This window comes from Orcinus orca, chromosome 13 (genome assembly GCF_937001465.1).
Source record: "Orcinus orca chromosome 13, mOrcOrc1.1, whole genome shotgun sequence".
NCBI lineage: Eukaryota > Metazoa > Chordata > Mammalia > Artiodactyla > Delphinidae > Orcinus > Orcinus orca.
The window spans coordinates 37210649-37231082 of record NC_064571.1 but is presented as its reverse complement, the minus strand read 5'-3'; the positions used below and the strand labels follow the sequence as shown (position 1 = coordinate 37231082).

The 20434-nt window shown below is 49.6% G+C and overlaps 3 long non-coding RNA genes across 14 annotated transcripts in view; 1 reads left to right on the top strand and 2 right to left on the bottom strand.

The window, feature by feature from the left end:
* LOC117196918 (uncharacterized) overlaps positions 1-19874 on the top strand; it is a 102275-nt gene extending 82401 nt beyond the window's left edge. For 8 of the 12 annotated variants that reach the window (XR_004477345.2, XR_007471082.1, XR_007471087.1 and 5 more), the window contains 4 exons: positions 3687-3807; positions 8627-11051; positions 11132-11864; positions 12201-12310. This is a non-coding gene — a long non-coding RNA (uncharacterized LOC117196918). Of the gene's footprint in view, positions 1-3686; positions 3808-8626; positions 11052-11131; positions 11865-12200; positions 12311-12404; positions 12542-12972; positions 13724-14238; positions 14361-14452; positions 14530-17038; positions 17110-18753; positions 18954-19738 lie in introns of those variants that run through there. The other 4 variants (XR_007471088.1, XR_007471091.1, XR_007471090.1 and 1 more) reach the window with 4 other exon arrangements.
* On the bottom strand, positions 501-8763 carry LOC105748572 (uncharacterized). The gene is made up of 3 exons (XR_007471095.1): positions 8623-8763; positions 2465-3758; positions 501-822 (listed from the first exon to the last, which is right to left on the bottom strand). It is a non-coding gene; the product is annotated as an uncharacterized LOC105748572 (long non-coding RNA).
* LOC125960913 (uncharacterized) lies at positions 11720-19841 on the bottom strand. Its single transcript, XR_007471094.1, has 4 exons — positions 19269-19841; positions 18699-18885; positions 12183-14893; positions 11720-11854 (listed from the first exon to the last, which is right to left on the bottom strand). It is a non-coding gene; the product is annotated as an uncharacterized LOC125960913 (long non-coding RNA).
* Positions 19875-20434: the final 560 nt, after the last annotated feature.

The window sequence follows — 20434 nt, the reverse complement described above, 5'->3', positions numbered from 1 at the left end:
AATGACTGGTACACACAACAGGTGCTCACTAAGTACTTATCGACTGACAGATTAGTCAATAACTGCTCACAGACCGAGGAGTGTGTGTAACCTGCCCTCCTTTGAATCTGCAGACCGGCTCTCAGGAGATAGCACTGAGGAGGTGGGGGAGACAGGCTGGCTGTGAGCCAGGGAGGCACTGCCGGGCAACCCTGGGATGTCAGGGTGGGAAACAAGAGTGATTACAAAGCCGAAAGGCCTGGAAATGATCACTTCTCAAACGGACACATTAAACGACAAATTATAACCCTTAACTGTCTTCTGAGATACATTTTGGTAACATCTCTGCTAAAATCAGTGCACCTGCTACCACCCCAAAACTGGCCATTTTTATCCCAGCCCTTAAGGTCGGGTTCTTTGGTGGGAGAGAAATGAACATGCATCCTTGGAATGGCCCACAGAGACCTCCCTGAAAGCTGCCTTTCCCTGCTGGGTGGGGGTGGGGGGATTAGGGAGGCGGGTAGCAGAGCACTGGGTGGAGACAACCCTTTTATTCTTGAGGCAGCAGCAGCAGCAAGATGAGATCTGGATTTCCCCTGATGATTTTGGATTTCCGAAGAGCCTGAAAGTTCCCGAGGGCTGTGGATCCACTCTAAACTTCGTGGCTAGGTCTCGTTTTAGTGATCAGTGGTCCTGGTCAGGCTCTTTGGTGTTGAGGGTTAATTAACCAGTGAATAGACATTTATTGAGAGCCTGCTTATTGGGGGACCCCAGAACAAGCATAGCAGAGGATCCCCTATGAGGAGTTCACGGTGTGGTCGAGGCCTTGAGGTTAATGAACACCTGCAACAATGAGAAGATGATGTGACAATAATGATCTGTGTGGCTCAGACTGCCCTGGTCTTCCCAGCACCATCTGCCTCCAAATTCTCTTCAAAGACGTCATTGCCCCCGTCGCTGGGGTGGATGCCATCAGCCAGGAGAGGAAGAAGGGCTTCTCCTGGTTGCAGGATTGTAAGGGGAACCTTACAACAGGGAGCGGCAAGGCCATGTTCTACTCTTAGGGGGCAGCCACTTGAGGAAGAAACAAACCTAAAGAGAAAAACATTCCAGGGAGTGCCAAGCAGGGATAGACGGACAGATGGAGTTTAAGTCCCTCGTCGACCAGGGCGCCCCAGGGCTGCTGGCGCTAGCTTGGAACTTTCCTCAGATTGGTTGTGATGGGGTTCAGGACACCCTACCCCAAACTATGGCATCTTGACCTATTGAATATTTTAAGCTGAAGGAGTTTGAGAAAATGGCAGAGCAGGAAGTTTATTCTGACCCCACCCCCACGCCTTCTTTCCTGAAAAAAGTCGTAAAATCCTCGTGTGAGAGGTGCCCTCCCTACATCCGGAGGAAAGGAGCGTCCTTACCTCCAAAGACAAAAGGACACCAAGAAGCATCCTAATAAACAGGCCTAGTTTCCTACATTACTTCCTACTCCTCAAGCTGTCCTCTTCCTCCATGACTGCCCACTCTTCATCAAACCTAGCATAAAATACTCAGCTCCCACTGTTTCTTGGGGTCTTCATTTCCTTATGAAGGCTCCCATGTCATGTAAAACTTAGATTAAATAAATCTGTATGCTTTTCTCCTGTTAATCTGTCTCAGTTTAATTTGCAGACCCAGCCAGGGACCCTAAGAGGGTCAAGAAAAAAGGTTTCCTCCTCTGCAGCCCCTGCAGTTACATGAGCCAACACATTCTCCACTTTCTCCTTTAAGCCAGTGCAGGCCAGGTCCCCATGCTGTGCGGTCAAAGGAGCCCCAGGAATGAACACCCAGCACCTGTACAGCGAGGGCTGGAGTAATTCCAGGGGTCAGCCCTGAAGGAGGGAGAGGAGGCATGAGCAGGGACAGTGGCCAGAAAGGCCAGAGCAGGGGGTCTGAGGGGGTGACCATGGAGGCTAGGGCCCAGCTGGGCAGAGCGTGTGGGTGAACCCTTGCTTCAGGGATCCCTGCGGGGGCAGCCTGAGCTTCTGCTGAGGGAGGCGGGACCCTGACCAGCCAGCCTGGCCTCAGAGCTCGGCAGGAGGCCAGCAGCTGTTTGACTGGCCCCCCTGCACACTCCTTCCACGCAGTAATCCCTTTCCCTTTATAATGCAGAGCTGGGGCTACACACTCAGATTATATACCGTGACTAACCAGCAATGTCATCCTATAGCTGGCCTCATTTCACATTCATATTTTGTCCTCATCCCCTCCAACCCATTCTATCCTTTCTACTTCCTTCTAACCCTCAGCTTTTCTTATTTCCCATTTTGAAAATGTCTGAAAATTTGCTCACCATTGAGACCTTCACCCTGGGCAGCAGGGGTGACAGCTAAAGGACCCTAAATATGACTTTTCCAAATAAGTATTGGACACCCCAGCCAGCAGCTTCTGAATTTCAAACCAGACAAAGGCAAGGTTCTGGATGTTCTCATGGCAACCCTGATTTACATACCAGAAGGAGCCTTCCGGGTTGCCAGCTGGATCCTGGGTGGTTTTCTCAGGGCAACGTTTGCATCAAAGGCCTGTTTGCCAGCCCCCTCGGGGACCTGCTGGGGCCTGAGACAGCCCTCCACCTCCTCCCTGCTCCCAGCCTCTGACTCTGCCCCGACCTTGTCCTTCCTGCTGCACCAGGGCGGGGCCCCGCCAGCCTCCCCACCTCAGCCCTCTGTGACTCAGTGGAAGCCGGTGACCACGTCCCTTCACCCCACCCACACTCCATTCCAATGGCCAGCTCACTTCCTGACACCCGACCACCACGCACAGGCCTCTGCCTAGAGTAAATAGTCCTCTCTGTGGGACGATTTACGACCAGAGCCAACCCTGTTTGGGAAGGGGCCACGTGCATCCTAGCCTCCAAGGGCACGCCTGCCTCTGCACAGCTAATAGCTAGCCTCTGTGACTCTTCCTTTTGACCCCTGACTGACCTGGGACATTTTGTTGAAGGGAACTAGAGACTCATTCTTCAGTGTGCTACTAGCACAGTGCTGGCTCGACACATGTTGAAAGAAAAGAGTCTTTAAAAAAGAGAGATTAATAAATGGAGAGTAATTTAGGCCCCATCCCCCCAGGCTTCCCCAGGACCTGACAGATTCTACCACCTCCATAAGGGCTTATTCCAGCCAGATTAAAGGTGGAGTTGGTGATACCTGGGCTGACGCCCCAGCTTTGCCACTCTGAGGTCTCAGGCACATTGTAAGACCCACCTAAACCTCCAGTTCCGTATTTCATCAATTCCAGGATGTGCTGTTTCTCACCTTTTAGACTCGGAAACCAGGATATGCCTTTCAATTAATACAAGAGTAGGAAATTGTATTTCTGTTGCTGCCCCTTCCTACAGGAGGAGCCCAGGGGCGGCCATGTGACTTGCTCTGGCCAATGGAGTGTGAAGGGGAGTGATGTGTCACTTCCAGGCTGAAGCTTTAGAAGGTTCACCTCAACAGCCAGCGAAGTTCCAGATGGAGGCTGTTCCATGTGCCTGGATCTCACAGTGAAGGTGATATGGAGCTAAGCCGTAGCCAGTGGGCATTTGAGGAGAGAGAAGCATAAACCTTCCTTCTTTAGCCATGGAACTTTTGGATTCAAACAAAACTTTTGTTTTGATAGCACAGCCTAGCACATCTTGACTGGTACTGCATCTTCCAGTTAGTTGACAGGTTTTTTTCTTTCTTTCTTAGTGGTCCATAATGGTGCAACCCACGAATGAGGCTGGTGTGGATTCAATGGGACCCAGTAGGACCTCTCACAGGCTGAATGAGTGAATCCGTTTGAACCACTTAGCACAATGTCTTGCCTACAGTGAGTGTTCTATTCATGTTAGTCATTGTTATATTTCCAGCCCTCTAGAAATATGTTTGCTAGGAGTTTGGTTTAGTGATCTGATGACACAGAAAGTTGGCAGCCCCCTCAGATCCCTTGTGGAATGAGAAAGGGTATAAATAAGTTCAAGTAAACAAGAATGTGGCTTGGGTACTTGCTGTTGTAGGCTCTTTGAGGGTGTAGGTGTTTGGGTAGGTAACTAAGAATGCTGCCTTTCTTCTCGTGAATTAACAGTTTATTGTCTGGGATGTGAGAAGGTGGAAGAACTACTCAAGCGTACAAGTTTTTGGTGCAGCAGAATGAAGAAACGCCATACTCTTTGAGATGGAGCAAATATAAGAAACATAAATTTTTGCAGAATTAGGAATGACTCACAGATCCAGTCTGAAGATACCAGACTTCCAGCTAATTCTTTACATTTTATAATATACCCCTGTGCTTTGGAATAACTCTCTCCAGGAATTTTATAGCCAGCCCCTGCAGACCCAAACGCAGTGAGCGTGTTCTGCATGCTGGGCTGGGCCGAAGGACAATGGTAAGGGCCGCCAGCTCTGTCTTTTGACATTTCATAGCCACTGTCTGCCCCATCCGCATCCTCTCCCCTGCAGCTTGTGTTACCGGCCTGCTACCTCCGTCACTCAGGAAGATAACAAAAGGCATTTATCCTAAAGTATTAGTGACGTAAGCATTACTTCCTCAGGAGAATTTGTATTTTAAAAGCGAACCTAGAAAGTGAAAAAGAAAATTACAGGACAGTATGTAAGGCTGTGTTAGGGGTCTGTTAATTCCAAGAAATAGAAACTCACTCAAGTTGGCTTAAGTTAAAAAAAAAAAAAAAAAAAGGAAAGGAAAACAAGAAAGAAAGAAAAAAAACTTACTAGAAATCTGGAATCTGCATGAAACTTGATTGCAGGTAGTGTGGTGTGGCCTCAAGGAACTGAAAAGTTCTCAGGCAATTATTCTCTTCAACTTTTTTTTTTGGTAATTACCCCCCCTCCAACTCTTTTTCACTCTCTGGGGTGTCCTGGTCTCTCATCTCTACTGCCTGTGTCTACCTCAGTCTTTTCTCTCAGCAGACAGCTTTCAGTCATCAGCTTGCATGTGACCCCACCATGGCTGCCCTGAAATGGTGGCCTCAGAGAGATGGTGGGGTTTTTTGTTTTGTTTTTTTTGGCCTCTCCGTGGAGCTTGTGGGATCTTAGTTCCCCAACCAGGGATTGAACCCGGGCCCTTGGCAGTGAAAGTACGGAGTCCTAACCACTGGACCACCAGGGAATTCCCAGAGAGATGGTGTTTTAGAAGTGGGAGTAGAGACCTTGCCAGAGACCCTTGTCATCCCACATGAACATGCAGAAGGCCTAGCCAGTCACTGCGCGCGTTTTGTAGGCGTGGATGTCCATTCCCTCCTACGCTCGAAGCCAAAGTTGATCTGCATACCTGTCCACCCTTCTCTCCTCCACTTCACAATGTCCCCTACCGTGCTGAACTGTGTTCCCCCTTTTCCCACCGCAATCACCCCTTATGCAACTACCTGAGAGCTCTTTCTAAAATGCAAAGCAAGCCCACCCCTTAGCTGTGTAAATCCTTTTCCGGCTCTCTGACCAAGGCAGGGAGACTCCCTCCCCCTGGGGCCACTTCCATTATTTTCAGCCCTGCCTTTTGCCTCCTCCCTTTCCCCAGATCCAGCCTCCAAGAAGCTTCTGCTCCCTGAGATGCCCTGCCCCCTCTTTGCCCACCTAGCAAACTCCTACTTTCCCTTCAATGCACTGCTCAAAACCACCTCCTCTGTGAAGCCTTCCTTGATTATCCACAGGCACAGGCCTTTTTTCTTTCTTTTCCTGTGATCCTTTGTTTACCCATCTCTGCCAGCAGGTCTGTCTTCTCTACCAGAGCAGGAACCCTTTCAGGGCAGGGATTAGGCTTTATTTGTGTCTGTACTAAGCCCAGAGCCCAGCATCAACTAGGTTTTCAGTGTAAGGTAGTTGCAAGCCTGTGAAGCACTGGTGCTACCCACCTGGGTTCAAAGCCAGGCTCTGCAACCTACTGTGACTTAACATCTTCATGCCTCAGTTTCCCTACCTGTAAAAAGGGGATAATGATACTTCCTATCTCACACATTTTTGCTGAAATTTAAATGAGGGAACATATGCAAAGTGTTTGTTACTCATGTATGAATTATTATTTTCTTCATTATTTCTGAATAAGGTGTTCAGCAGGAGGGTGGCACACAGAGCCTTGCAACAACTCAAGATTTTGTTTAGAAAAGACTATTGCCCGGAGACATGCACGCCGATATTACTTCAAAATATTTTGTGGCAATGGCACACTGGCCTGTCGTCTTCGTGGAGAGATTCAGGAAAGTTACAAAATACCATCTCTTTCCTGGAAGGATCTTGCCTATTTCCTTACCTCTTGTCCATTTGCAAGGAGCACATTTAATAATCCAGACAAAGTGTCAGAAGAGAATGGGCTGGAAAGGGTTAATCCTGGAGCCTTGGAAGGAATTAGGCCCTGGGGAAAGATGGGTTTCTAGGGATGGTAGAGAATAAGGCTTTCCTGCATCCAACCCAGGCGCTGGGAGGCATCGCCATGGTGATGCAGAGTGTGGGTCCACTTTGCATTTATGTGGGGCTTTGTATTTCTTCAATTCTGGTGAGGTTCAGTTGAAATACATTATGGAGAAAAGAGGCACAGAGAAAGGTAAATGCTTTGCTCAGCCAGGGTGATATGGCAAGTTACTGGAGAGGCGGGGACTAGACCCCTGATTCATTCAATAACAAGTATCTATGGAGCCTGCTCTGTGCCAGGCCCAATTCCAGGTATGGAGGACTCAGCAGAAAGCAAGGTAGAGTCTCTGACCTAACAGGGCTGCAGGCAATAATCAAGGAAGCAAATATCTGGCATATTTCTTTTTTTTCCTTTTTTGATGTGGACTATTTTTAAAGTCTCTATTGAATTTGTTACAATATTTCTTCTGTTTTATGTTTTGGTTTTTTGGCCGTGAGGCATGTGGGATCTTAGCTCCCTGACCAGGGACCGAACCTGCACCCCCTGCATTGGAAGGTCAAGTCTTAACCACTGGACCATCAGGGAAGTCCCAATATTTGCCATATTTCACTGATTCTAAGATCCTCCCCCCAACCCCTGCATTTTAAAATCTCTGAAATTGGAGCAAATACATCTTATAATCAGTGGCACGCCTTGAGAACATTTTTTCTTTCATAGTGATACATAAAATAATGATGTACCTCGGTGGATGGCATCTGAGATTTAATAAAATATAATATGATTCAGGTGATGGCATTCTAACTCTCCTTGTTACTGATTTATTTTCCTTCCAAGCAAGTTACAGTGAAAACCTGAAGTCTGAAATGGACAAGGATTTCTCTAACTAATCTATTCCTGGGACTTGTTTAGAAATATTTAGCTCTCTCAGTTATGTTTCTGTGACTCCACCTTCCTTTGAAGCCAATGAGGATCCTGCCTGTTATCAGTAAAGAATTTGGCTGCAAATAAGAGAAAATCCAACCAATAGTGACTTACACTAACATACATAATCCTAGGGCCGGTGCAGCTGCTTAAATAAGTCATCACATACCCAGGCTTCTGCTATCATTTGCTCTACCATCCTCAGCTCATGACTTTAATGACTTTAGTCCTCGTGGTCACAAGATGGCTGCTGTACTTCCTGGTCTCACATCCATGTTCCAGACAGGAAGAAGGAGGAAGGGCAAAGTGTTCATCATCCTTTTTTTTTTTTTTCTTAAGTCAGGGAAACAAGCTTTCTTAGAAGTATCATTTGGCTGACTTTGGCTACGACAGCGTCTGCTCTGCTGAGGAAACAGAACAATGCAGCTCTCATGAGTGCATTGTGTATATATGTGTAATGGCACTGGTGGTGGGAATCAGAAGGAAGAGAGAATACATTGACTACCCTGAAGGGAAATCGCTAAACTGATTTGTCCCACCTGAAAATGTGACAGAAGCCAGTCAACACACACTGAGACAAAGCTGGGTTTCTTCACACTTGCCTCCAAATATCCAGCCAGCACGAGGAACAGTATGGTCTCACGGACACTGGCCATATGTCACCAACCTCTTACTAGCGTCCAAATGAGAGGAAAATAAACATTCTACATCAGGGTAATGAACCCTCAAGTCTCGGAGCAGAGCTTCCATTCTTCCTGGACAGACTGAAACCCCACTGAGAAGTTGAGTGACTCACAAGTGAAGAGCATTGCTAGATGAGAAGCTAAAGGATGGAGCAAGTCTCCTTAACCACATGCCAGTGTCCTGAGGACAGGATTCTGGTCTTGAGCAAGGTCAGGGGTTCTCATATGAAGGGGAGGGGAGAGGGGCTGGATCAGAGGAGGGGCCTGGGAGGGAGTTGGCTATCAAGGGAGCAAGTACCTTAACAAAGGTGTCACCCTTTACCTCCTTAGCAGTCTGATGGTCTTGCTTTTCCATATATCTTTTCACCCTAGCTTGTCAACTAACACAGCAATGTAGTTCCTTTTGGAAATGCTTGAAAATTATACACACACTCACAGACTTTGTTGCTACCTGCAGCAGTAGATCACAAAAATGGCGACAACCCTCCACCACTCCCTGTGCTTACTGCTCTGCAAGATGGCTTTGCAGCCCTTCCCAACGAGAGCCACAGGCTAGTTCTCCACTCCTTGAATTCGGACTGCCCAGTGACTCGCTTGGCCCAGAAGAAAGCAGTGGGTGTTATTTGTGCAGTTCTGAGCCTAGGCCTCGAAAGAAGGTTCCTGTTTCTTCTCTTTTGGGAACTCAGGTGAACGGGCTGGGCTGGGCTGCCGGAGAATGACAGGCCACGTGGCGCACAGGAGCTGCCCCAGCTGAGGCCACTGCAGACCAGCCAACCCCTCAGCTGATGGGGCAGCAGACAGCAGAGCAGGAGTGAGCCAGCCTAATATGCCCAACTGCAGAGCAGTGAGCTAAGTAACAGTTGCTGGGTTTTTTTTTGTTTTGTTTTGTTTTTTGTGTTTTCTTTGTTTTGTTTTTGTGGTACGCGGGCCTCTCACTATTGTGGCCTCTCCCGTTGCGGAGCACAGGCTCCGGACGCGCAGGCTCAGCGGCCATGGCTCACGGGCCCAGCCGCTCCGCGGCATGTGGGATCCTCCCGGACCGGGGCATGAACCCGTGTCCCCTGCATCGGCAGGCGGACTCTCAACCACTGCGCCACCAGGGAAGCCCACAGTTGCTGTTTTAAGCCACTAAGTTTTGGCTGGTTAGTTAAACAGAAAGAGCGAACTGATAGGTTTACTGTGTGCCAGACACTGGCCGTGTACTTTATGTCATGGTCCTATTTCTTTAAACTATATCAGTACCTATCAATGTGAAGAATATGTGTTCTGGGAAGAAATCGCCCCCAGCCAGCCCCTCAGTTTGCTTCTGCCTGAAATTCTGATTGAATTTCTGTGCAGTCATTTGCTCCAAGGAGCTTTCAGGCTCTGACAAGAAGATCAGAATATTCTGCGATAACCCCCTCTCATTCCTCAGTCTCCTGTCACTTAAAGGCGTGTGGAGTTATGGAATGGCACTCCAGTTGGAATCCATCCAACGTCTCATTCTGCCAGCAGCTCCTTGGGGAACCTCTTGCTGTTTTTAAGCATATGTAGGTTCCTAGATGTCAGGGACCAAGAGATGATCCTTTAGTGCACTTATCAGACAGTCCTAGGGAAACCGAGGCAAGAAGGCAAGCTATCCAATTCTTTCTATGCAGAAAGAAGTGGGAGTAGATGGATGGCGGTAACTTAAAGCCCTTTGGCAGGATGACAGCCACCAAAGCAGTGACCATGGTAAGTGCCAATGCAGGGGACAGCCTCAGGCCAAGGAGCAAGGCATGGCCTCAGGCTGGTGGTGTTCCTTCCCAGGTGGCTGTACTCTGGTGTGGATAACCTCACTCTGGATCTTACTGTGGGATTCGAGGCACAGTTTGTCGCAGCCCGTTGGGGTAACAGACACTTATTTAAAGTCAAGGTGTCTGCCAAAAGATAATAGCTTTAAATGTAAAATTACAAATCATTATGGGTAATATGATGCAAATTGCAAGAGAAGCACCGGCAGTGTTTTACTTTGATTTCTTTTTTTTTTTTTTTGCAGTTCGCGGGCCTCTCACTGTTGTGGCCTCTCCCATTACGGAGCACAGGCTCCGGACGCGCAGGCTCAGTGGCCATGGCTCACGGGCCCAGCCGTGCCGCGGCATGTGGGATCTTCCCGGACCGGGGCACGAACGCGTGTCCCCTGCATCGGCAGGCGGACTCTCAACCACTGCGCCACCAGGGAAGCCCTACTTTGATTTCATTTTCGCTTTTCTTTCATTGCGAGCCTTGTCTAAAGTTGCTGCTAGAGACACCTTATTCACGCACCATTTACCCTTCAGCTATGGCATGATATTGTTCACTGGGGGAGGACGTGAGTGGAGGCCAAGGGGTCTGTGGAAGAGTCCCTTTATCCACACAAACTGGGGTTATTTCTAAGAAACCCAGACTTAACTTTTTCAACGTTGGTTTCTTCATTTACCCTCTGGGAAGTACCTGGACATGTTCAATTTCCATTGGGAATTGGAAGTCAATTTTAACAGTTAATCCGAAAGGCATCCTTCATCAGATGCTAAGCGAAGGCTTTTAAATAACCAGTCGCTGGATTTGTTTCCTTTACCTTCTCAGGGTCTCTGCTGCAGGAGGAAAGACTTATGAGCACCTGGTCCTTAGAAGGTTCAAACTTGAGTTTTGTGTTCTTTTTTCTCAGGGACGTGGAAAAATTGAAAAGTGGTCATTTCTCAACGGCTTTTCCTTATAGCCATGGGGAGGGAGAGATTGCTGGATCTAAGATCTGTCTCGAAGCAGCAAAACCGGAAAAGAAAGGAATAAGCAGCAAAAAAAATTAAGAAGTGTTTAAAACACTCTTTGAAATGTTTTATAGCAAATTTCTTTCAAGGAAGGGGGTTCAAATGGGCTGACCATTTGGTCACTGAGAGAAGCCCTACCAAACGTATTCCCCCAAACAGTGGGTTTTTGACAAAGGTTTCTGGAGTTTTCAGGCTGAGAACTATCTCCTTGCCAGGCTGTGTGGGTCTGGCTTCATCTTCCTCTTTTTTCAGCTCCCCCGTGGCCACCTGTTTCTGAGGAGCTCAGTTCTCATAATGACAAGGAAACCTAGAGGCTGAAAATAAAGCAGATTTCCCAGAATCTCAGGTACCGAGACGGGAGAGGGGTGGGGACTTCTTGGACATGAGCTCACATTAACTGATGAAATGCTGCTCATGTGCCCACAGCTCTGTCCAGCTCCTGGTGGCAGGGAAGGAAGCCAATTTCGCTGGGAAATACTGCAGAGGTTTTTACCATGTTTTCATGGGAAGGGCCGAGCTTCCACACGCTGGAAACAAGGGCCAGACTCAAGTGAACCTGCAGCTGGGACTGTTTTTTTCTACTGAAAGTGCTCGGTCAGTTCCTAACTGCGGGAACTGCATTAGATCCACAGCCCCATAACTCTCGTTTGGATGTTTGTCACCTGAGCACTTGAGGTCATCTGTGAACCAGGTCTGTCAGCCCAGGCATCGCCTCCCTGAGACCACTGGCTTCTGAAGGATACTTCGGATTGGTGTGAGACTTATCATTTCCAATGAAGCTGTGTAACTTGTCCGGAGAGTCCTTAGCCCGTTTCATAATACACAACCTACGAGCAAGGCGTCCTTGTTCTAGCCCGAGAAAATAATAATAGCAACCATTATGTATTAGTTTTCCATTGTCGTGTGATGAATTATCTCCAAACTTAACTGCTTCAAACAATAACCATTTCTTACCTCACACAGTTTCTGGGGGTCAGAAATTCTCCTTAGCTTGGCAGATGCAGTTCAGGGTCTCTTACAGAAAGGCTTTAGTCACAGTATCAGCAGAGGATGCAGTCACCTGAAGGCCTGACTGGGGCTGGAGGATCCACTTCCAAGACGGCTCCCTCACCTGGCTGGCAACTTGGTGCTGCTGTCTCAGCTCCTAAACTATGTGAAGGTATTACTTTGATTAAATTTTTTTTGATTAAATTTTTGAAATACAGAGTCAACTAAGTAAATAAATATTCACTAGGAGGGATCTAAAACCAAATTTCCCTACTGTTGTAATGTCGTCTGCTCTACTTCATGCTGCCCCCTGTCTCCTCTGGGTACACATCTATCTCCCCCACTGAGCTGCATGTACCTCAGGGTCAGGAGCCTTGGGTTATTAATATTTCCAAAGCCCCCCTCTTCCTCCATTGCCCAGGAGTTTGCCCACCATGACACACACGGAAGGGGTTCAACACCAAAGAAAGTCAATAGAATTGCTTCCTACCTGCATTCCATTCCACAGGGGGGAAGATGCAGATTCTGAGGAGAATCTCAATTAGAGTGAGCAACTGGACTTCAATGAGAGTGAGCAGAAACACAGATCTCCACTGTCCTGGTTCGGTCCCCCCAAAGGTACTGATGACATCGGGGTGCCGAGAGGGGTGGGTGGTAGGAATGAAGGAAAAGGAGCAGAGACCTCACAGATTTCTTTTCTACGCTGGATCAGGGGTTTCACTCTGCCTGGAGTCCCGGGCAGAGCGGGCAGGTGTGAAGGTGGCTGGCCCTCTCAAACGTGGTCCTGAGGGCCGACCTGTGGCCCACCGCCATGGAGAAATCGATCCCTGGCTGAGCTGTAGGAGGCCCAGAGTGAAACAAACCTTTCTCATTTAAAAAGGAAAATGTGGGGCTTCCCTGGTGGCGCAGTGGTTGAGAGTCCGCCTGCCGATGCAGGGGACACGGGCTCGTGCCCCGGTTCGGGAAGATCCCACATGCCGCGGAGCGGCTGGGCCCGTGAGCCATGGCCGCTGAGCCTGCGCATCCGGAGCCTGTGCTCCGCAACGGGAGAGGCCACAACAGTGAGAGCCCCGTGTACCGCAAAAAATAAGTAAATAAATAAAATAAAAAGGAAAACGTGTTCTTTCCCACGCAGACTACTCCCCGTTGGTGCATCCTGCACAGGCCTTGGCAGGAAGGGGTGGGGGGAGGAAGAAAAAGAGGAAGGAGGGTATTTCCTCTCACAGACTGGGTTGCCAAAGCAACTGCTCTAAGATTCCTCTTCTCTGTGGGTCTTCCAGACAGTGTGGCCCGGCTACGTGTCCAGAAAAGACTTTCTCATGTGGCACTCCCACCGGAGAATGTACTTCCTCCCCACTCTGTTTCCGTGTTTCTGCTGCTGCTTGCCCACCCTTTCCAGGGTGAACACTTTCCTCCCCGCTCTCCACTTCAGCCAGGCTGGTTCGTCTTTCAAGGCCTGAGTAAGTCAGGACTCCTTTGGCTGCCCAGGACAGAAACCCACTTCACGTGGGCTTAAACTAGAAAAAGAATGTAGAATGTATGGGCATAGAATTACAATGTGACCCAGCAATTCCACCCTGAAGTATATACCCCAAAGAATTGAAAACAGGCATTGAAACAAATATGAACACATGAATGTTCACAGCACCATTAATCATGATAGCCAAAATGTAGAAACAGCTCAAATGTCCATCAGAATGGACAAACAAAATGTGGTATATTCCTGACAGTGGAATAGTATTCGGGCTTAAAAAGGAATGAAGTACTTAAACACTCTACAATATGGGTAAACCTTGAAAACAGCATGCTAAGTGAAAGAAACTAGATGCAGAGCATCACATGTTGTATGATTCCACTTATAAGAAACTTCCCGAGAGGAAGAGGGAATAGGAAGGGATTGCTCGATGGGTATGGAGTTTCCTTTCGTGGTGATGAAAATGTCTTTGGAACTGGATAGAGGCAACTGTTGCACAACATTGTGAATGTACTCAACGCCACTGAACTGCACATTTTAAAATGGTTAATGGTTGATATTATGTGAAATGTACCTTATTTAAAAAAAAAAAAGCCAATGCTTAAAAAATAAAATCTCATGATAATTTGAGGGGGAGAAAGGACTTTTGGTGGTACACAAAAAGCCCGGGATGGGCCTCATGCCTTCAAACATGGCTAGGTCCTGCGGCTCTGCAAGGCTGTCAAGGTTTTGTCTCCATCTCTCAGATCTGCATGGGATGGGAGGAGAGGGTCACTGCCAGTTGTGGTGTCACATCATGCTCAGTGAGCAAGAAAGACTTCTTCCTGGCTTGGACCCATCACCCCCATCAGGGTATGGAGACTTCTGACTGATCTGGCTCCAGTCATGGTCACCTCTGTGGCCAGCCCAGGATGGGGGTCTTGGAGAAGGTGGGAGGTCAGCGCCACCCAAAGCTCATAGGCTGAATGGGGTACTGTGGAGGGGAAGGTGATTCCCCCAGGGAAGGGATGCTGGGTAGCAAAAGTAATTTCCATAGAGCCTTCACTGGCTTTCTTACCATGTTCCCTGGAAGACCCTTCTTTGTCGCCCTACCCTGTACCACAGCTCAGCTCTTTCCCAGAGCATCTCTGGCTGCTTGGCCCACTGGGACTTCCCTTGCCAACAGCACTACACTCAAGAGCAGAATCCGTCCCTGTAAGTGGTTGTTTTAATTTGTTCAGTCTTTACAGAGAGCAACTTGGCACCGTGCACTAAAATTTGAATGTTCTTTTCTTTTGACCCTGCAGTTATACTTTCAGGAATACATCCTAAGGAAGAATTCAGCAAGAGTGCCAAGATGTATACACATAGGGATAGCCTCTGGGTAATTGTTGATAACAATGAACATGGAATAACATAAATGATCATCAACAGGGGACGGGTTAAATAAATTATGGTGAAGATGAATGAAGGACAGCCATACAGCTGTTTAAGAGGATAACAAATATCTCCATTTATTGACTTGACCACGAAACTTAATTTTTAAAAAAAGCATATAGGGGGCTTCCCTGGTGGCACAGTGGTTGAGAGTCCGCCTGCCGATGCAGGGGACACGGGTTCGTGCCCCGGTCTGGGAAGATCCCACATGCCGCGGAGCGGCTGGGCCCGTGAGCCATGGCCGCTGAGCCTGTGTGTCCGGAGCCTGTGCTCTGCAATGGGAGAGGCCACAACAGTGAGAGGCCCGTGTACTGCCAGAAAAAAAAAAAAAAAAAAAGGAAATATAGTGCGTCCCCATATTTAAAAAACATAACCCTTGTAAATGAGAGGGGAGACCATAAGTTTCAGTCTCTATATGGACTTAATGCATAGCTTAATAGCCAAAATTAATACAAAATAAATTCCATTATTTAATTACATTTCTGGAAGAACATTAAAAGGGCTCCAGGTCGTAACCATATCAGCCCATCTCAGAAGCCCCATCCTCCAAGCCCAATTCTCTACACCCTGTAGCTGCTCCAGAGCCTCAAATGTGCTACAATCTGAACACTCTACTGAACTCTAGTCCAGAAGGCTTTTCCCTACTCTGGAACTCGGTCTGTCCCACTGCATTCCTTTATTATGTAGATCAATTTAGCTCTTCTCAGCAAGTGATAATTCTTCCTCTCTCTGGAAGAGAGAAGTGAGGGGAAACCAAATAGGCATATTCAGGATTTTCTGCAGTGGGCATGGGGAGGAAGAAGAAGACGCTCTGATGTTAATAATTGTGCCTCATATAAAAATATGTATCAGCCTGCATAGAAAATAGTCTGGGAAAAATACGCAAAAATGATATCAGGGCTATCACTGGGGGGTGGGATTAATAGGTGATTTTTTGCTCTTTTCTTTATACTTTTTGTCTGAATTTCTTTTTATAGAGCATGTTCTAGCTTTTTTTTTTTTTTCCAAGAAGATTTCGTGCTGTGGACCACTTCTTTTTATTCTTTTTTTTTTTTTTTCAAGATCCAGCAAAGGATAAAGGAAATTGAGACCCCAAGTCCATCCTCAACACAGGATGATTTCTCTTTTTCTCTTTAATTTTGGAACTTCTAAAAAGTAACCCTCCCTTCACATATTACGAGAAATGTGAATAAAAGAACATTCCTTAGTAGGTTTATAAAGTTTACCCATAACATGTGCTACTATGTAGATGCATTTAAAATAAAGCAGGCTGGGACTTCCCTGGTGCTCCAGTGGTTAAGGCTCCATGCTCCCAAGGCAGGGGGCCCGGGTTCGATCTCTGGTCGGGGAACTAGATCCTGCATGCCGCAACTAAGAGCCCGCATGCCACAACTAAAGATCCCGCATGGGACAGTGAAGATCCCGCGTGCAGCAACTAAGACCCGGTGCGGCCAAATAAATCTACTCTTAAAAATAACAATAAATAAATAAAATTTTCAAAATAAAATAAAATGAAGCAGGCTGAGCCTGCAATGTAAGGATTGAGCTAGTCCTGAGGGCGAAGCTCAGTCCTGCCACAGCCTGGGGCTGGGGGCGGGGTGCTGGGCTTCCTCAGCAGCTGCCCCTACCAACTCCCCTCCTTCAAACGGGAGCTGGCTCCTGCAGCCTGGTCCTGGTCGCCGCGTGTTGCGTTGCAGTTTCCAGAGCCCCTCGTGAGAGCCTCCAGAAGGCCTGGGTGACCTTGGCCTTGTGTGAAGCCAAGTGGGAACTCTCCCCTCTGCAGACTTGCTGTGCGAGAGCTCTGCTGTCTGAGCAGGGTAAAAATGACCCTGCTGCCAGGTTTCCTCTTCCTGCTGGGTCCCTCCCCTGCTCCTCTGCCACCTCCCCTGGGTCTTCGCTGGCCAGCTCAGCTTTTGTGTCTGGGCCAGGTGGGGGAAAAACACTTGGCTCAGCCCTTGTTTGTCCGGAGTCCAACATTACCAGGGGTCTCGCCTGGTTTCAAGTATTTCCCGGTGCCTTGCCTTACTCCATAGTCAAGTTTCTAGCCAGGATTTCTTGGCTCTGGGAAAGACAGAGTGCCTGTTGGAGCCTTCTAGGCCTGTGTTTCATTTGCAGCCGCCTGGCTTTGACTGGGTGACGGTCCGGCCCTCCCTGGTCAGCCCGTCCCCTTCTGCTTCGCCCGGAGAGGAGGCCCTTTGTGTCCTCCTGGGGCTTGGGAGGTTGGAGGCTCCTGGTTTCCGTCCCCAGCCCGGTGTCCTGGGTTTATTGCAGCTCCAGCCCAGGCTCGGGGGTGGCAGTGCCTTCCAAGAGAGAGCAGTTCCTGCCTGTCTGGCAAAGGCAAGAATGCCAACCCCAAACAGCCCCGGCCCCTAACTGTTTCTAAGTCAGACCGGGACATGTTCAGCACCTGGCACTCTCCTGTTAGAAATTTCCAGCTGTTCTGATCTTTCACACAGGGCTTGGCAAGGCTGAAAAGGTCTGGAAGCGAATGAATTCAAGAAGCCCGCAGAACATCAGGCCTGGGCTGGTGAGCGCCTCTACCCCTCCCCACTTAAGGACTCCCCCCCCTCAGACTCCCTGACCACATCCTGCCTTTGGATTCGCCTGGGGTAGCGGGCCTGATGGGGTGCAGGGCCCTGGAGTCCAAGTGCCAGGGAAGAGAGAGCAGTTTGCCACGTGACACTGTGCCCTGGCAAGGTGCCCGAGGGTTGCCAGCCCAGTGCGGGAAATGGTGTGAGCTAAGGCTGCAGGTTCCAGAACCTACTTGGGAGCCTGTTCAGGAACTGGACATGGAAGCAAAGATTCAGGGCACCCCTGTTGTGTCCTCATCACCATAGGTGACCCACGCCCTGCCATGATGTGGGAAAGCTAGGAATGTTAAAATAATGCATCCTTGACAAAGACTTCCTCTCTTTCTTTGCTTTCAGACTATAATGCATTTTCTGAGCTCTCCTTAGCTTTGTTTAAGGTACCAGGAGCAAAGGTATACAGATAAATACTTGAGTATTTGTAGCCTGTGGCAGGTAACAGGCAGGAGTGTGTAGTCGTAATCACTGGAGGAGGAAAAAGGCATTGTTGGTGAGCGCTTCCTCTTTATACGTCTTCCACTCTAGTAAGCACAGGCGATAAAATAGGTAGTTGGAAAGGTGCCTGTGCTCCATCCTTCCAGCCCAGCATTTATTTCCCACTCCCTTCCCTGGGGGTTGCTAAACTCCACCAGCCAACTTCTGCCTTGGGAGTGAAGAGCTGCAGGAAACACCCAGACTGGGGTGTTAAGGAAAGTTGTGTCAGGCCCTTCCCTTGAACCCAGGAATTCCCTGGATGGTGGGTGAGACCCGGATGGTGGGGAGGCGGGGCTGCAGTCTTCATCCGCTGCAGGGCCGGTGGCGACAGGTCCCAATGATTTGGGTTCGGCCTGTCCTCTGGCTAATACAGAAGGACTTGCACACCCTTCGCCTGGATAGGTCCTCACACCGCCCCACTAAGAGGTGGACAGGGACTAGCCTCAGCCACAGATGAGGAAATTGAGGCTCAGAGATTCCACCACTGCCCAAGGTCTCTCAGCCTGTCAAACGCCCAAGAACCCGAGTGTCCAGACTCCCCGGGCAGGGGATGGGTCCCGGCTTGGCCCTCTGGGTGCCGGCTCTGCGCCGATTGCCCAATCCCCTTTCACAGCCTTGACCTCCCCGTTTCGGGTCGGGGCAGAGATCGGGTGTGTCTGGGCTGGGCCGGGCGTACGGCAGAGCACGCAGGGCACGGAGAACACAGGCCGCGAGCGGGAGCTGGAGGCCGGGCTCGCAGCCGGGCAGGCCTTCGCTCCGGGTGCCCCAGCCTGGCCGGGTGGCGCCGGGAGGGCCCCCGCGGCTCCCGGAGGAGGCTCGGGCCACTGCCATTGGCCGCCGAGCCCTGGGTTGGGAGGGGGAGCGGGCCCAGGCGTCCGGTTACTCGGATAAGAGGCTGCGGCTGCGGCTGCGGGACGGGGGAGGGGCGGCAGCTGCAGCTGGCCCTGGTGGGGGTGGGGTGGGGGCGGGGGAGGGGGCGGGGCCTCGGGCAGAAGGACCCTCCCCCCCACCCCCGGGACAGGCCCCTTTCTTGGCCTTAAAGGGAAACCATTACCGCATTTGTATCCAACTCCTGCAACAAACGTTTCTGGAGGCCCATTATGTATCAGGTGCTGTGCTGGCCTGGAGCGCGTGCAAAAATGGCATGGCTGGGGTTCTGCCCAAACTTGCCTCTAATTGAGGAAATAAGAAATCCACACGGAAGAAGAACGATGAAGACACCAGGAAGTAGATGATATGGCCTAACGGAGAAACATGAGCAACCAAAGTTATGGGGGTTCCTGGAAAAGGAAGTCCCCCTCCAGGCAGGGTAATCTGGGAAGCTTCCCCAAAGGGGCCAGTTGTGGCTGCCCCGACACCTTCCCCGGGGGGCCACCAATGGCCAGGGAGAGCCATCCTATCATGCCTCAGGGCCACTGGCCTCGGGCCCCATCCCCAGCCCTCCCTGCCGTCCCACGCCCTCCCCAGCCTCTACTCTCCATCCCCTCCAAGGCTGGGACCCTCACCTCCTTCCTCCTGAAGGCTGTCTGACCCCTGACTAGACTGCTGCTCCACAGCCCTCTCCAACAGAGGCTCTTTGCTCCTCAGGCCATGCTTCAGGGCCTGGAGATGTCTCCTCACTCACCATTGAAGCTTCCAATCTGATTCTCATTCTTCCTTCAAAAACCCAGCTCCTATGGAATACATGGCAACAGAGCTTGCTACCCACCACTTCTCATTAGTGTCACCTTATTATCCTTCTGGTTACTTCCTCTGTCCCTTGATGATTTCAGCACTGGGCTCTTTCTCCTCCACTGTCATCATTCTTGGTGACCTCAGCATCAATTCTGATGACTCGCCCAACACCCTAGTCTCTAAGTCGCTTGACTACCTTAGCCCTAGCAATACATCTCTTGCCCCATCCTCGTCTCCTGGTCATACCCTAGACCTGGGAACCGTGAATATCTATACCATCTCTAAAATCTCAGATTCAAAGATCCCACTACCTGCCAGCCCACCAGCTCACTCACTCTGGTCCTTCCAGTCTACTGGCTCTCCCACCTGAGACCTCCAGTCCATCGCTCTACTGTTTTTTCACTATTTGTCTCCCCTCAGGTCTTCACTTATCAGCCAGCTGAGATTCCATGATCTGGCATGAGAAATCTCCCTTGCAAACACTCTTAACTCCTTACACCAGTTTCTCTCCACCGTATTCACCTGGTGAACACCCAGCTGTGGTTAAATCAACCTGGTTACTTCACACCTGCAACTGATTAGTTGAACACCGCTGAAGAAAATTACCCAGCTAGGGCTTCCCTGGCGCAGTGGTTGAGAATCCGCCTGCCAATGCAGGGGATACAGGTTCGAGCCCTGGGGCCTGGAGGATCCCACATGCTGCGGAGCAGCTGGGCCCATGGGCCACGACTGCTGAGCCTGCGCTCTGGAATCCGCGAACCACAACTACTGGAGCCTGCGTGCCACAACCACTGAAGCCCACGTGTCTGGAGCCCATGCTCTGCAACAGGAGAGGTCACCACAATGAGAAGCCTGCGCGCCGCAGTGAGGAGTGACCCCCGCTCGCCGCAGCTGGAGAGGGCCTGTGCGCAGCGACGAAGACCCAACGCAGCCATAAATAAATAAGTAAATTTATTAAAAAGAAGAAGAAAATTACCCAGCTACTGTGGATGTACTCACATCAAATTTATGACCATAAATTTCCAATGGGCATTTGAACTGCTGGACAATCCCACTACTGTTTCTTAGAAAAGTCCTTTTCTCTCTCCACCATGCAACAATTTCACACTTTTTCCT